Raw genomic sequence first — 18,486 nt, 5'->3', positions numbered from 1 at the left:
ACTCTCCACAAATGACGGCCCCATCAATCAATTCATACCTGAAAGCAGATTTTCAAAAGGAGATGAAGAAGTACAGCAAGTAAAAAGGTTAAGAGAGGCTTGCGTTGGTTCAACAACTGGATTACAGAAAGGTGGGGCGGGGGTTGTCAGCGCGTGTTAGCATCTTCAGCAAATAGTAAATGCTCCCAAATGTTCCCTTAATTCCTGCATCAGAGTGTTGATCAGATTGCGCTAATCATCTGTTCACATGTTTGTCTGCCCCTCTAGACCACGACGCCTGCTTTCCTCTTGTTTCGTGTACTGTCTGGCACGCAGCATTCAATAAATATTTGATGAACAAAGGAACAAATAATAGGTGTCTGGGTAGCAAACGTTCCAGATGGCTTACTAATTGGGACGTCAGGAATCTCTTCCATTTTTGAGATGAAAAAGAACAAGATGATGTCCTCCTCGCGCATTTTCAAGCCTCTTGGACAATTTGGGTTTATTTCGTTTTTCAGATGCAATACGAAAAAGAACTGCTTTTTTCTTCGGAGGCCTCACACATGACCACATGATGGCGCTGGCGCTGCACCGTAAGTCCTGAAGCAGCTGGGCTGCGCGGCTCCCTAAGCACCTGCGGGTGCCTCCTTCTTCTCTCTTCCTGCCCGAGCTCTTTTGTGTTTCCCCGCAGGTTCTCCTTCCCAGCCAGTGGAGCTGGATACACAGAACACTTGCCAAGAAGCTGTCAGTCTGGCCTGGGGTACTGCCCACTTGAAGCTGGTATTTTCTTTGTTCTCCTACAGGCAAAATTCTGCGTGTTCCTCCCATTAAAGAAAAAAGGAAAATCTGAGAACTCTTTGAATGTTGTTTAAAACTGTTGTTTCTAGTCTGAGATCCAGGGATTGTGATTTTGTACTTGATTGGCCGCTGAAAGTGATCTGTCTTTCCTAAACCAAATAGCCAGCAGAGCAGATTGTATCTGGATAAGTGATTAGAATCCTCACAGCTCAGGAAATGAGACCCAAGGTCTTGCCGACATAACCAAGAGAAGTGGATTAGCACATAATAAAACATTTGCAAACCTATGTTCAAAGTAGACTGTCAGGCCTGGGAAAAATAAATAAATTACTCGAAAATCACCAACAGGCTAAGAATTACAAGTGAGTTCAAAGGCATATAATTAATGTGGTTTTCAAAGCAGCAAGGCAGTAAGGATTGTCATGAAGTCCCACTAGGTTTTTCAGGACAGGCATCTGGTGCAGCAGTCAAGATGCCGTGTGGTTAGCGCATAGCCCCTGTCAGAGTGCCTGGAGCTAGTGCCTTTCTCTGCTTCCAGTTCAGCCTGGGAACGTAGCAAGGGATGCCTCCAGGGCTGCAGGTTCTGCCGCCAATGCAGGAGACCAGTATGGGATCCACAGCCCCAGAATTCCCATCCAGCGCTGGCTGCTGAGGCTGTCTGGAGAGCGAGCGAGCATATGGAAAAATCGCTCTGGCTCTCTGCCTTTTGAACAGAATGAAAATAAAGAAGGAACGAATGAAACTAGATTTTCCTTTTCTTCTCAAATTGAGGCAAATGTTACATAAGATGGACTTTTGGAAGATTAATTTATGAATACTTGTATTGATTTATACTTTTCGATTACAAACCTATTTCCATCGAGTCCAGCAAGTTTTGACAATGTGCACATGCTGGTGTACACAGCACTACAGTCAGGATTCAGAACCTGACCAATTCTTGGGAAAGTTCCCTGCTGCCTTCTCCGCTTAATCCCTACCCTGACTGGTCTGACCTCTACTCCCTGAGAATACGACAGTGCTTCAAAAAGTTTGCTGGAAATTGAGATTGAGTTTCACTTAGGTGCAAAAATTGAAACCAATGTATAATGTTCATGATACACATCTTTTATAAACTTTCCAGAAACTTCCTTGCTTTTGTCTAACTTGGACCTTCATAAAAATGGATGTCTGCTCTGCAGCCCTTTTGCAGTCTGGCTTCTCTGGGTTAGTGTTTCTGATGTTCGCTGCACTCTATTCACTGTAGGCGCTGCTTGCTCTTCTTTCGTTGAGTTCAGAGGCTACATGAACAAGGTTGGAAGACTCACATGAGCTCACTGTAGGCTATGAAACTGCAGAAGCTAAAACAATGTGGTACCAATAGTCACGACCGCTGCATGGCTAGTTGAATTGTTTTCAGTTTAGACTATTGTACGTAAAACTGCTACGAGTATAGTCAAACAAGTATTTGTGTAGCAACAGGCTTTCATTTCATTGGGGGTAAGGAGTAGGATTACTAAATAGTATGGGAAACTGTATGTGTGTGTAACATATACAATATATGATAGTATACTATATAATATTTACATAGTATTATAAATACATATTTTATATATGTATATAACTTTACAGAAAAAGCCTGATGTCTCACAGTGTGATTAAATTATTTGGACTGTCAGAAAAAAAAATCTCATGAACCAGGTGAATTAAAACAACAGAGACTTATTGTGGTAGAGCTCAGTAGTCTAGAAGCCAATATCAGATTGTCCTCAGAGCCAGGCTTCCCCTGAGAGCTCCCACCGTGACCCGCTTTCTGCCATTCCCAGCCACCCTCAGTATTCCTTGTTTGTGGCAGCAGAATGCCAATCTGCCTCAGGCTTACCTGTTGGCACTCGACTTTGTGCCCTCCACGGCTCCACTGTCTCTGTGACTTAGTGTCCTTCTTCATTATTGGTACCATTACTGGAGTGAAAATCTGTCATGATCAAGCATGGTTTCATCTTTGCTTGATCATGCCCAAGACGACTCCATTCCAAATGCAGTCACTTTCTGAAGATCCTGGCAGACATGAACTTGAGGGTAGGGGAGCACTCTTCAACTGAATCCAATGGTTGGAGAATTTTTCATCCAATAATATGTGTGAGAATTCCAGCTGTTCCACAACCCACCATCATTAGGAATTACCATTACTGTTTCAGATGTTAGCAATTGCTCTGCGCATGTATGGTGGTGGTAGCTTATGCGGGCGTACGAATTTAATTAGTGATGTTAAGCATGTTGGCAAGTATGTGTTGGCAATTTAGAAAAATTTGTTTGTTGAGAGATTTTGGTCTTTTGTCCAGTTAGCACTTGGGCTATTGCCTTTTAAGAATTGATTTGTAAAATTGGTAATATCGTTTGGATATTTGTCACTTGCCAGATACTGCAGACGGATTTTCTCTCAATTTTTGTTCATTCGTTTTTTTGTATTTCCTGCAGTGTCTTTTGAAGAGGTAGTTTAATTCAGATAAAATCCAGCTTTCAATCTTTTTTCTACTCAGTGCTTCTCATGTCCCCTCCGAGAAGTTGATTCAGATCTATAGTTATCAGGATACCACAAATTAGATTTTCTTCTGGAGGGCTTTTAATTTCAACTTTGATATTTAAAATTATGTGATACTAAAATTTAGTTTCTGTAAAATCTATGAGGTAAAAGTTAAAGCTATTGTTCCTTCTTTATTCATCCAGTTATTTGGCTCCATTTGTTGAAATGACTCTTCTTTCTCCGTTAAAATTGGCTAAAATTCAGTTGCCTTTGTATGTTGTGCAAATTTAATCTATGGTCCTGTTGTGTTCCAACCTTTTATTGGCCTATTGGTGCCACATCATTTTAAAGACTCTAGCTGTCCAGCCTAAAATGAGCTATTGTGAGTGGCCTGACTGTCCTTGGGCAGAAGAGGGGGCGTGATGTTGACTATTCTGGACACTTTTCTGTAATAGTTCAGAATTAGCACTTAAGTTTCCACTAAAGCAAATACAGAACACTTATGTGAGCTAGGATTGAGTTGCGTCTATAAAAGCCATGCTTTAAAAGAAATCTCCATGTTTCTCCCAAAGTTTGAAAAATATGAATGAGGTTCTTAAACCAGATGAAAACTTACGTTGAAAATTCTGAAAGTCATGCGCCCATTTTAATCTACTCTGCTTTAAAAACAAACAATAATTCCCGACTGAGAAGATTTTTTCTGACGTAAAAAAATGTAGACAATAAGTAACAACTTCAAAAATGTTTGGAAAGCCTTAAAAATATATACTAATTTTGGGCCAGGCGCAAGGACCTAGTGGCTAAAGTCCTCATCTTGAACACATTGGGATCCCATATGGGTGCCTGTTCTAATTCTGTTGGCCCTGCTTCCCATCCAGCTCCCTGCCTGTGGCCTGGGAAAGCAGTCAAGGATGGCCCAAAGCCTTGGAACCCTGCACCGGCGTGGGAGACCTCAAGGAAGCTCCTGGCTCCTAGCTCCAGATCAGCACAGCTCTGGTCATTGTGGTTATTCAGGGAGTGAAGATCTTCCTCTTTGTCTTTCCTCCTCTCTGTATATCTGACTTTCCAATAAAAATAAATAAAATCTTTAAAATACATACTAATTTTTATTTAATGAAAATTTCAATGAACCCCTTCCTTAGATTGATAATAAATAATGTATAGTTATTTCCTTAGGTCTAATAAAAAAATAATGTATAGTTACTTTAATATATTCAAATGATTGCAAATTAAAAACAAATTTGTTTTATTCAAATTTATTTCTCATTCCTTAATTACAAATTATAAATTCAGAAAATGCAGAGAATGTTCGAAAAATACACCATACAGAACAAAACACCTGGTACAGCTTATTGTTAAACGTTTTCAGGTTTAGGTTATTCTCAGAACTGCCTGTGTTTCTTTTCATGTGAAATATTTCAATGTTCAGAGAGCAAGAAGTTGAAACAAAGACTTATTGTCATCATATTCTGGCATTTCTTTCAAATACCTTGTTCTGTGGTGAAGGAATCACTCCATCATCTTCCCTTCCTGATCTATCCTTGCCCCCTTTACCCTGGCCTCTCCTGAGAGGTTAGCACTGTGCTAACTGGCTTGTAACCAACACCAAACAGTGATAGTTCACAATCAAGCGGTGATAGTTTCACAGTTCAGGAACCCGTGTCTAAAGGGGTCCTGAGAAGCCCTCAGCCCTTCCTCCGTAAGCTGAAAGTTAGTCTACATGTTAAAGTGCCATCTGGTGGGGTTGCCAGGCAACACAAAAATGCAGCTTGCCTGTCCCTCATTGATTCCTAACTATCTTTCTTCATGAGATATCCTTTTCTCCACAGTGACATTTCCCTGAAAAATACATAACAAAAAATACCTAGAAAAATTTTTGAAAAATATGTAGTGAAGTCAAATGCTGTAGCCAGGGTTACTTCCCCCATATCAGAGAAATACTAGTATAAATTTACTATATTGAAATCAATTTGGGGAGTGGATAGAGATTAATTATAAGGAAATTTAGTCAACTATTTATGAAAATCCATGCAATGATTATTGTTATTAACATGACATTTATGAAAATGCTTAACAAATGAAATTGTTTGTATTCTAATTTGAGTACTTTCCCACCAAAAAAAAAAAAGAGAAAAAATATCCATGCCATTTAAATTCAAACTAAGACATTCTTGTATCCTGGTTATCAATACAGGATTTAGTAGCCCTGGATTCAAGTCACATGCCTGTCCTTTATTTTCTGTGAATAGGGTATAGGGAAGTTAGCCACTGCAGCCTAATAAAGAAATAACAATTACAGAATTCATGGGGTATTAGCCATGGTTAGTAGCCAAGAGCTCCATCGAGGCGTCTCACGTGGTGGCAGGACCTAATTTTCTGGACTATCATCCACTGCTTTCCCAGAAACATTAGCAGGCAGTGGATCAGAAGTAAAAATGTTGTGATTCGAACTGGCACTCTGGTAGGCGATCTAGGTGTCCCAATAGGCTCCTTCACCTGATGCCGCATGACATGCAGCCCTACAGTCTTGTCCACTCCCTTGGCATCATGTAGTTCTGATCAGGCAGGGGCCTGCAGTAGGAACACCAAGGAAGTTCATGTACAGAACTGCAAAGAGAAGTAGAACAGTTGTCTTCCACAGTATTGCTTCAGCTGTAGTGATTTCTCTTTTACTACCCTTGTCAGGACAAGGGAAATAATTTTCAGAGCCAAATGCAAAGCTGAAAACATACAACTCATTAAAAGAATAAAATTAACAGTTTCAAGATGGTGACAGCACTGCATGAAGTCCGAAAAACTGCATAGACCACACATAGCTGCACTTGCCGTTGGCTGCTCCCAGGCCCTGCGACCTCAATCATCATGCGTTCTAAACCACTGTTTAAGGTCTCTGGAAAATCCTTAAGGCATAATGTTCCAGTTATAAATGTGGATTTCAAGGCACTCCCCTCTGGCTTCTGCATCACAATCCATCTCCTTCTCTCTCTCTACCTCCTGTTTTATCTGCCATGCTCTCCTGAATGTTCAAGTGTTCTGTGTCATAGGTTCAGTTCTCCAAAAACTGAAGGAGGAAAGGCGGGCAAAGTTGGGTAGTGCCCACAGCCCTGCAATCTCAGGCTGGTGGTGGCCTGTCCTTCTGGAAGACTCGTGCCACCGCAGGCATTCACTTTGCAGCATAGTTCAGTTTGGAAGCCAACAAAATCAAATCATGTTTTCAGTGTGGTTGGCATTTGTAGATCACATTGGTGTCATTAGTTCTGTTCTTACCGTAGCACAAATTCTCAGATGCCGTAATACAGATATCCCATCATCCATGTATCCTTTATTTAGTTGTTCACACGCTGTGTCAGGCACTTTGATAGGTAATGAGTCCAGAAAGATGAACAAAAAACAAATACAAAGAGATAATGCCTATTTCCAACCAGGAGGCACATAGGTTAGCAGAGCAGTTATAATGTAATTCCCAATGTCAGGGCTATCACGATTGAGTTCTTATTGTCGGTCAAACGGAGCATTGGGTGTTTCACGTATGTTATTGCCAATCCTGACAAAACAAGAGCATTCACATTTTCATTCAAAAAACTTGAAAATTAAGGCACCAAAAGCATTGGAGCACTGCTATTTATAAATTTTAAACTAAGATTGAAGTCTACATTTGTAAGGTCCTAAAGTTCTGTTCTTTATATGGTTTAATGATGTTGTGTCCTATATATATATAAAGAATTGTCAAAAAGCTCATGGAAAATGCATATCACAAAAAAGCATGGATCTTAATCTTTTTTGCACCAAAATAGGTGTTATCCTTTAATTTCAATTTCCCACAAACATTTAAAGTGCTCTTAAATACAGAGCTGGTGACCACCAAATTCTGCCTCAGGTTATATTGTGTGCTGGAAGAAACCAAGAAGTAAGACCTGGTGGACATGACAGAGAGCCAAAATACTTGGTAATGGACTGTATCATAAGGGTTTTTGTAGCTTGGGCTTGGTGCAGTTGGTGTTCAGGTGTTATTCAGGAATTTAAATGGAAAATGTCTGAATTCTAGATCTTGCTGATATCAAATTGAAGAACTGATCAAAAGAGAATGAGACGAGAGGTGGAAAGAGCATCCAGAATGACTGTGGTGGAGGCAAAAATGGACATTGCTTGTACTAAACGAATGGGAATCAGAGTAGAGCAGGGATATGTTAAGAGACATTGAGCAGGAAGAGAGATTCGGTGACTAACTGTCTCATACTTTTTGCGATAAGTATGTAACAGGAATCTAAACTGGACTAATCCAAACTAGACTTTTCAGGGCTTGTCATTTGAATATCTGAATGAAAATTTTTTTCACCAGTTATCCATTTAGATCTGTGATGTTTTCCAACTGAGCCAACACTTACAATGTTATCATTTGTCAAAATCTTCCCTTCCAGAAACTGTGATCAGCTTCTTATCTACAGATGAAGAAACCTGCATTCCTTTTTGTCTGAATCACACTGTTCCATTGTTGTTTCTACTTTGATGGCAGGTGCTTTCTGAGCCCGGTGATTACTTACAACTAGGCTTCCTTTCTTCTCAGTTATTCCCCAAGCAACCAGGTCTACCAGGATAAATTGTTCCACAAACTACAGGTGTGGAAAGCCTTTACATTGTTGCAGTCCGCCACTATACACAAAGAGTTTCTGTGAGCATTTTCTGTCTGATCCCTCTTGGGACAGCTGGGGCAGGAATAAAACTTTCTATTTGAAAATGAAAAAAAACAAAAAAAAAACCTGAAAATTTGTGCTATGTGTATTCAAATGTAAAAACAAAAAACAAACAAGCAAACAGAAAATTCCAGCTCACAGTTCTTATGAAAACATGCTCATTGGTCTTTGTGACTCTTCCCTTTGTCTGCCAGATCCAAACTTCACAGTAACAGAATAACCGACACATAAAACACAAACATAAGATTTTTGAAAAAAAAAAAATCAGGAACTTGGAGCAAGTATTTGCCACAACAGGTGCAGCACTCCTTGGGGTGCTGGCATCCCATATCAGAATACATGGGTTCAAGGCCCAACTCCACTTCCAATTAATTCCAGCTTTCCTACTAATATACACAATAATGACAGCTCAAATAATTGGGTCCCTACCATCCTCTAGGTAGACCCAGACTGAACTCCTGGCTTCTGGCTTTAGCCTAATCCAACACTGGTTGATGAAGGCAGTTGGAGAGTGAGCCAGCATTTGAAAGATTTCTTCCAAATTCTCTGTCCCGACCTGCAGGACACGACGCTCAAACCCTGAGGGTGGACTGGGAATGCCAGGCTGCTGGCCCAAGAAACACACGGACACTCATACTTGGTGGAAAAGAGTGCCTCTCTCTTTATTTTTACTCCTCATATATATACCTTCTTCTCTAGGGGAGGGGGAGAAAGGGAGGGGTTTCCTGGGAGTAATTATCTTCATTGAAGCAGGGAAGGAACTAATCAGCTATATTGAAACAGGGGAGGAACTAATTATTTGAACAGGAACAAGGGTGGAGGTTCTATTCTGCTTGCTCTACAGAGGATGTTTTGGCCTAATATCCTGCTTGCTGTAGCCCTGCTTGCAGGCTTTTGCAATGCAACAGGCTGTCAGGTAGGCCAAGTCTAAGGCCGTAAGTCTCTGGCTCCTAACAATTCTCCTTCAAACAAACAAACAAAAATGATAAATAAGCAAGCTTTTAAAGATTTAAGTAAATAAAGAACTGATCACTTTCAGGAAGTAAGTAGGCTAAGGTTCACACCAGCTTCCGTTAAATAAGGATTCAGGCAGTCGCTTGGATTTCCCACTGACTCTCCTGAGGTATTATGTGTGATTGCATCCAGGCAGTTTGTACAAGGCAGCAGATCAGCTAATGGCTCCTCAGTCTGCTATAAGCACAATTGGTTACACGGGTTGAAAAACCAACCCAAGGAATAGGCTATGAAATTGGTATTGAAGCTTTGGCAACAATCTGATCAGGATACTGAATGTGAAGCAGAAATACAAAGCACAGCTTGTTTTGTTTGCTTTTATTTATTTAAATTTTTTCACAGTAATTTCCAGTGGCAGAGACAGATGTTTCTTGAAGTGGCAAGAGATTTGCAAAGCAGAATGTTCTAGCACTTACTATAATTGCTTTATTAATATTGCATGTGTTCATGGCTTCTGTGTTCCAGCTTGTGGCACTTCTTACTTTAAACAGCTTCGGATGTTCCGATGACTGACAGTTAACTGTGATTTCAGGTACCCTCTGAACCACACCTCGGGCTTTGCTCCTGCGTTGAGAATTCATGAAACTACTTTTCCCTTTTTTGCTTTTATTACACTTAGAAGCCCTCAGGTGGCACTGCAGCACCATCACAGACAGTGGTCCCAGAGAAGAAAACAAAAACTGTAGGTAGCTGAGGATAAATACCCAATTGCAAATCTGTCCTTGCACAGAAATGACATATTTGATCCCTAGCCAAGTCTTGATTCTTGAGGGGGAAAAATATTTCTTTGTTTGAAAGGGCCAGAGACAGAAGATTTTTCATCTTCTGGTTCACCCCCCAAGGCTGTAAGGACTGGAGCACGACTGGTTCGAAGCCAGGAGCCAGGTTCTTCTTCTGGTCTCCCACACGGGTGCAAGAGCCCAAGCACTTGGACTGTCTGCTACATGGGAAAGCAAAGGAGTTTTTTGGGGTGTGTCTGCATCTGAGTTTCAAAGTTGATAAACCACTGTTGTAATTTGCTCCAAGGTTGTCCCTAGCAACAGCCTGTGGGTTTAGTGCAGGCCCCACCATGCCACAGACCGTAAATGGTATCTGCAGAAGGGAGCCATGCCTCCCAAAACCCACTGATCATCACGCCACCTTGGAAAACTGCTGGTATTTCCCTCTGACACCACCAATGGTGGAGGGCTGAGACATACATTAGAAAATCAACCATTTACACCATGTTGTGACTATCAAACACGTTCGTGCCAACACTCACAACCGAGGTCTCTGCCCTTCCGCTGGTGAAAACAGAAGCATCTTTCTTTAATTCATGTTGCTAGGAGAGAGCCTGCTCAATATTTAATTTTAATCTAACTTGCCACATTTCTCCGCATGCCAAGCCTAGCAGTTATGCATAATTCATTGTTGTGGACAAGATCTCTGAGTCTTCAGAGGCAGTGACACTGAGAGAACGATGTGGTGACCAACACAATCCCTTTCTATGCATCAATGGGTTTAATGTGCTTAACTAGATGGTTATAAACAGAAATAATTTGGTGGGAAAAGCCAACACCAAGATGTAGAAAAACATGTAGATGTTTGGATTACACCTAATCTGCATGAGTAAGTGCAGTCTGAAGAAATCACTGAAGACCTTTGTGTATTCCAGATTATTCAACAGGATCAATGACAGGCCACCAGAATGGGTGTGAAAAGGCTCCTTGAACAAAAAGAAAGAATCAAGAGACAGCAAAAATGTTTCCAAGATACTCCACAAACTAGTTCTCTGTGAATATTAAGAAATTGAGGGCTGGTGCAGTGGCTTAACAGGCTGATCTTCTACCTGTAAGCACTAACATCCCAAATGGGCACTGGTTCATGACCTGGCTGCTTCACTTCCTACCCAGTTCTCTGCTTATTGCCTAGGAAAGCAGTGGTAGATGGCTCAGTTTCTTAAGACCCTACAACAATGTGGGAAACCCAAGAGAAGCTCCTGGCTTCAGATCAGTCCATCTCTAGCCATTATGGCCATTTGGGAGGGAAGCAGCAGATGGAAGGCTTCTTATCTGTCTCTCCTTCTCTCTGTAAATCTTCCTTTCCAATAAAAGTGAAAATGCCTTTAATAACTTTTGGATGTTAATCCCCATGATATAACAATATTTTAGGGGTGAACTTTTTAATATAGTTATTGACATTATTTAGATCACCTGCAGAGTATCTGGACTCAAATCCAAGCTTAGCTCCAACTAATGAAAATTCAGTAAGCTAGTTGAGTTCTGGCCTGCCATAAGGAGACCCGAACAGCATCCCAGCTCCTGGATTCAGCTTGGCCCAACCTATGTTGCTACAGACATCTGGGGCATGAATCAGTAAATGGGAGAGCTCTCTATGTCTGGCTGTCACTCTGTCTGCATGTCTGTCTGCCTTTCTTCCAAATAAATAAGTAAAAATGTTAATATAGCAAATGATAACAAAATTCCAGAAACCCACAGTCAACCATGACAAATCTACAGTTACTTATTTGTCATCAATAATCAACATTACCCACTCCCCAAATCTGATGTAACTCCTTTACTTAGAAAAAAGGAATCTAAATTCTGCTTCATTAATAAAAATTGTTTTAAAAAAAACAGGTGGGGAAAAGTATCTGTAGAAGTTACATTTTATGTACTTAAGCTCATAACATCTTTCAGGTAAGCAGAGATTATTTGTAAAGGTCAGGTTAACATATAATATTATTAAAATAGTGCCATTCCCTCAAGCTGTTCCCTGCAGCATCAATCTGACACATTAACATACTGCACAGCCCAAATGCTGCTCTCGCTACATTTTCCCCAGATTTTGTTTCATTTAAAATATTGTGTACAAAAAAAAGTCATATTCAAGATACTGCTTATCCACAACACCCCTGAAATGCTTTGACAGCTGAGACTTCTTTTTTAAGTAACAGAGCCATGTATACGTGCATTTGTTCCTCCTTAATAATTTTTTTTAAGTAAGTCTTGCTCACTGGCGTTTGATTTCCTCTTTTCTTTTTGGTTAGTTCTTGCATTGTGCACTTTTTCCCCTGTGTGATCGTCAGCATTCCAAGCAGATAAGGCCACCTAGCAGCTGTCCTATCTTACCCCTGGCGATCCCACATCTGACATCTTCCTTGCCCACTAGAACTGTTGTTTTATTGCAAAGAGAAAGAACAAAGGTAGAAGAGCAACTCATAGATATTTCACTCCAATACCTCATTTTCTATTTTCATCAGCTTTACAATACACGGTGCTTAAGAATATTCTGTTCTTGGGCTGATCCATACTTTTTTTTTTTTCAATAAAACCACAGGGCGCAGCTGCTGAGCACAGAAACTAAATGTCACGAATTCAGTGCCCTGCGATTTGGCAGCAAACTCTGACTGCATGCTTTTTGTGGAAGGTTCTTTTCGCCTTCACTCCCTCATTGTGCTTTTTGCAACAAAAGTCAGATAGTAATAAGCAGCACATTTACACACCACAGTTCATGATTGTAATAGTATAAGGTAAGAGGATAAATACTTATTAACACAAAAAAGTACAGTATAACCCTACAATGAATAGAAAAAAATTATTTCAGCAGTTAATGAAAATATGGATACATTTGACAGAATTACTCAGGGGAAGAAAATCACTTGCTTGCCTCCTGGAGACAAATTAACTGGGTGTGTATGTGTTTAATCCATTCAAGACTGCAAGTCTAATTATTAAAAACCGCCACCCTCCCTGCCTCCTACCCAGGTCTGAGTAGGCGCCCCTTGCTCCATCCTGCCTTTCCTAGCCAATCTGACTTTCTCTTCCCAAGATGCACCACCATGGCTGCAGGAAAAGCTGTTAATAATACCTTCCTAGGAAATTCTGTATTTGATTCCCTGGGGTTATTTGTTCATCAAAAAAATGGACAATCAGACCATTTGGATAAAGGACGGAGACGGTGCTGTTATGGAAAGAACAAGAAAGAAAAAGAAAACTTAAAAAAATATTTCATAGATGATCTCAATTTATCTCTCATTATTAATTACTGTTTTAATTTTATGTCATTTAGCACTGCAGCCTCACATTAACTTGCTGGCCTGCTGTAGTCAAACAAAACTTTAACAAGTATATGCCTAATAGGCTTTCCATAATAATTTTGTTTCTTGCTAATAATCAAGCCAGTTACAAAGAGCTTTCCCTAAAGAATAAGTCTATAAAATATATCTTATCAAAGATATGGCAATCACACAGGGTTAATTTACAAGACATTGGATTAGTAAAATAATCTTAAATAAATACTTTCATGAGTAATTTAATAAGAAAAGAACAATCTAGATCTAGGGCCTGTTACTGTTATAATCAGGAATGTCACAGAGTGAAGAGATTCTCTTGAAACAATCAATTTAGAATGCAAATTAATGTGACAATTCTTGTAATATGAGCTGAAAATTTTAATATACTCAGAACTTCAGCTAAATGACAGCATATGAAAGAACAGGGTTGAGGCAGGCACAGTGGCACACAGGCTAGTCTGCCTACTGCAGGTGGGACATCTCATATGGATGTTAGGACACAAGTTCACTTCCCAGCTGCTCCATTTCCCATCCAGCTCTCTGATAATGGCCTCGGAAAGCAGCAGAGGATGACCCACGTCCTTGGGGCCCTGAACCCACATGGGAAACACAGAAGAAGCTCCTTGCTCTGAGCTTTAGATCAGTTCAGCTCTGTTCATTGAAGGAATCTGAGGACTGAACCAGTGGATGGAAAGATTTCCCTCTCTGTAAAATCTGCCTTTCAAATAAAAATAAATGAATCTTTTTTTAAGAGCAATTATTTGAGTTAAGCTGTTTTAAATATGCAGGCCCCGGTCTCCCAAGGATTAACTCCACAGCTTAGCTTGTTTCTCAGAGCATAACAGGATTGGCAATTTTGGCCTGATACATCTAGCCACTGGCTTAACCGCAAGTTCCTGCTTCCTATTTGTCAAGTTATCTGCCAAGGGATTGGATAAAACTCAAGGGATTTAGGGTGGCCACTAGAGGATTGGATAAACACTGGGAGGAACTCAAGGGATTTAGGGTGGCCACTTGAGGACTGGATAAACACTGGGAGGAGCTAAGCAGAGTATAAAAGAAAGCCTGGAGTTGCAATAAAGATCAATCTATCGCCGATCGGCATTCTGTGTACTGCGTGTTGTCTTGTGTTGTCTCACTGCGTTGTCTTTTGTGTAACCCTAGTCCCTCCGCTCGGCTCGGGGTACGTGGCGACGTGGGCGTTGCCAACATAAATACGTGGTTATTATCATTAGGGAGGGAAAATCCTCAGAAGAGAGATACAGAATAGTTATTGTATTATAGACTTCTAAATATATTGAAATGTTGAGGGATGCACAGAGAGAAAGAGACAAAGAAATCTCCCATTCACTGGTTCATTCTCCAAAGGGTCACAATAGCAGGCTGAAACCAGTAGCTAGGAAGTTCCTGGGGTCTTTCACGTGAGCAAGACATCTACTGCTTCCAGGCATGTTAGCAAGGAACTGAATCAACAGTGGAGTAGTTTGAACTTGAAGAGATGCTCTGATATATGACACGGAGGTGCTCTGAGTAACAGCTTTAACAAATGGGCCAAATGTCTCCTCATGATATGGACTTCAGCAAATCAAATTTCAGAAGCTGGTGTTATGATGTACTGGGATAAAGTTGCTACCTGAGATCTTGGCATCCCACATGGGTACTGCTTCATGTCCCAGATGCTCTACTTCTAATGCAGCTTCCAGCTAATAGTCTAAGAAAAGCAACAGCAGATGACACAAGTGCCTGGATCCTTACCCCTGATATGGGACACCTGGATGAAGCTCCTAGCTTTGACCTGGTTCAGACTTGGATGTTGTAGCCATCTGGGAAGTGAATCAGCGCGCTCTCACTCTCTCTCACTCTCTCTCTCTCTCTCTCTCTCTCTCTCTCTCTCTCTCTTCCCCTACATCTCTGTAACTCTTACTTTCAAATAAATAAATAATTTCAGAAAAAAAGCAGCTTTCAGTATACTAAGTAGAAATAGAAGACATTATGCCTTCAAAAATTCTACAATGTCCCAAGAAAGGATGGAAGACACTTTAATTTCTAAGCAATCACAGAAAGGGGGAAAAAAGGAAATAATTTAGAAATGATGTCATTTGGCAGCACAAATTAAAGCAAACTTGGAGAACAGATGCTTTGCCCATAGAGGGAGCAATGATCTCCATGAAAGGCAAAAGGAAATGGAAGCAGATTTGTCTCTCAGACCACAATGCAGGTCTGATGCTTTTGCAAAGGAAGCATGGTAAGTGCAGGATTGTTCAGGGATACACAGTATCAACTCTTAGCCAGCTCATCCAGAGCTGTAGATAATAGATTGATTAAACATGCACCACAAAAATGGCATGGTCCCAAGATTGGCTGAGACCACTGGTTCAGTAATTTGTTAGAGACTTCCCTAGCTTTTTACCTTGATTCAAACACTGAAGGGATGGGACTGGCACAGTGACACATCAGTATAATCCTCTGCCCTGTGGCACTGGAATCCCATACTGAGCATTGGTTCATGTCCCAGTTGCTCCACTTCCCATTCAGCTCTCTAATAATGGCCTGAGAAAGCAGCAGAGGATGGTCCAAGTCCTTGGGGTGTTGTACCCATGTGGGAAACCTGAAGGAAGCTCCTGCTCCCAGCTTTAGATCTGCTCATCTCTGATTATTGCGACCAGATGAGGAGTGCTCCTGGGGATGGAAGACAATATCTCTCTTCTCTCTGTCGAATCTGCCTCTTCAATAAGAATAAATAAATCTTCAGTGAAATGAAAGTTAAAGAAATGCTGAAGGGGATCCTGGAGTTTCCAGACGGCTGGAATCTGCCAGGCATCTGTCCTGCATTCCATTGAGCGGCAAATTTTCCTTTCCTGCTTCAGGATCTTTGCTTTAAGCCTAGATGTCTCTTTGCATGATATTTATGTATTCTACAAGTGCATGTACTATTGCAGACATTTTTAAGAACCCAAACGCACTTGTAAAATGTATAAAAGTAAATATGCTAGTAATGTATCTAAAAGATGTAGACCATTATTAGCAATGAACCAATATGAATTGTACCTGCTTACAATGATTATATCAGCAAGCCTAAAGTAGAAGGCTTTTGGATATTGTCTTTTTTAAAAGCAAGCTTAGTAAGATCTTTCATTAGTTCTGATCAAAATAAGAAATAAAATAAGCATAAAGTTGGAGTTTCTGGAATTATGTAGCAGTCAAACTATGAATCACTTTTGTTTCTTTTGTATCGTCTATAGAAAAGAAAATAGCCAAATGTATAAAAAGTAAAGTTGTATCAGGTAGATGAAAATAAAGTTGAGAATATATAAAAAGAAGCCATGAAAGCAGCCAAGGGGCCTAAGCAGGTTCTGTCTTCTGGATCCAGGCTGTTGACAAAGAACAGAGGAATTTTGTAAAACATGATTAGTGATCGCTAAAGTACCATTTGGAAAGGATGGATATTACTGCACAATAGCGCTTGGTGTTCTAGCATTTCTTTTTCAGAAAGAAACACAATATGTTGAATGTTCCATCACCTTTTAGTACAAAGGTCCTTCAAATATGTCTTGAATGGAGGAAGAACCAAGAGGGCTGGCTAGGGAAATGATTCGCTTGCCTCAATCACAGAAAAATACCAACACAGCAAAGCAAGGGCCATGTCTGCAGAGCACTGACCACGGTGATTTCTTAGTGAAGAAATGAGAGGGATGGCAACAGCACAGAATCTTTGAATGCAAGAAAAGAATTAAAGCAAAAGGACATGAGCTTGTACCTGGCCCTGAGGATGCAGAAAGTATTGCAGCTTCTGCCTTTATCACAAACTTGCTATCCTAACCACAGAAAAAACTTGACAGTTCTCATTAATTTCAATGAAAGCCTAGAGATTTTGCCCAGGCTTGAGTGACCACTTAGCTATGAACAAAGGAACCACATTGCCTCCCTTGGTTCACAAAGAATGACTCTGCACTTCTATGGTATACTTAGTTTGAACTTTGTCCTTACTGAGGGGAAAGCAAACAGTCTCCATTTCTATCAGAAACCACCAGTCTCAGAGATACTGTATCCTTCAGAGCAGAGAGTAACCCTCCCCTCCTATAAGGTTGTGTTGGTAAGCATTCAGAGAAAACCCACAGAGAATTCTGGGCATGAACCCCACAGCAACATCCCCTCATTCTGGAGAATCTAGAGAAGTTTTCTTTGCCTTCTTGGGACTTTGCATAAACCACCAGAGCTGATTAAATGCTATCCAGCATCTGATAGCACAGAGTTCTGGGTACCCAGAACATGAACCAATATCACCCTTGTGTTCCTTTAAACCTGGGGAAATTCTACCCTGTGCCCTACAAATCTGGGATTATCATTATTGATGCTTTAATCTATGGATCAATTTGCATTCATTTGAAGCTTCTGAAGAGCCCATCTATATTTCTCTGCTTTGAGCTCTTTAACTGACAATCCACACTCCCAATGTAACTGGCTTTCATTCTGTGAGACTTGGATTATGATCTAATGTATCCTGATGTCCCACTACTATATGTTTGTGCTAGATTCCTCACAATCCCTGAAATGTACCCTTGGTAGCAATGGAAGAATCTACCTGCATTTCATTGTATCACTCAAACTTGCCTGGTGGGATGAGAGAAGAACTCCCTCCATATCCAACAGCACCACGAACAGGGCTACAACTGTCACAAACCCTGGTATCATTGGCACCCAGTTTTCTGGATGGGTCTGAAGATACACACCCTAGGAAGCAGACATCTCTTTCAAGGTCATATTCTACCTCCACAACCTGCTGTAGACTGTACCTGTGGCACTTGGGCACAGTGCTGACACTGATTAGAGCAAACAAAAAAGAAGTCAAAGCAACAACCCAAATGATGCCTCACATTCCACCTAAACAAAACAGCTTCTCCCAGCGTGTACTCCATAAAAGAGGCAATTTGATAGCCGATGTGTACACATCAGTGCACACAGGGACACAGAAAATATGAAAGAAGGAAATTCCCAAACAACACAACAATCCTTCAGAAATGGACTCTGAATTGAGGAAGATATATGAAATGCCTGAAAAAGAACTCAAAGAAACAATCTTAAATTCAACCCAAGTGAATATAGTCAGTTTAAAGGAGGAAAACATACATGATATTACTGAGAAATTCAAGAAATAAAAGTCATTCAAATATAAGATATTTTGAAACTGGAAACTTCAGTTGATGAGGTAAAAAAAAAAATCATTGAGTGTTCCAAAAAGCGAAAGAAAGTACTTCTGACCTCAAACACAAGATTGCTGAAATAACAAAATCTGGCAATAATAATAATAATAAACTATAAATGTAAAATTATTATAAATGTTATATTAATATTTATATGTCATAAATTATTATTATTGAAGAAAGTATGTGAAATATGTGATATGCCATTATGTGAACAAAAATTCATATTATAGAGCTACATGAAGA

At 40.3% G+C, this 18,486-nt stretch overlaps 1 pseudogene; it reads left to right on the top strand.

Moving 5' to 3' along the window:
- Positions 1-556: 556 nt before the first annotated feature.
- Positions 557-18,486, top strand: part of LOC101536735 (cleavage and polyadenylation specificity factor subunit 5-like) — a 42,547-nt pseudogene continuing 24,617 nt past the window's right edge.

Source organism: Ochotona princeps, chromosome 14 (assembly GCF_030435755.1).
Source record: "Ochotona princeps isolate mOchPri1 chromosome 14, mOchPri1.hap1, whole genome shotgun sequence".
Taxonomy (NCBI): domain Eukaryota; kingdom Metazoa; phylum Chordata; class Mammalia; order Lagomorpha; family Ochotonidae; genus Ochotona; species Ochotona princeps.
The sequence above is the reverse complement of the archived record's forward strand: the minus strand, read 5'-3'. Positions and strand labels throughout refer to the sequence as shown.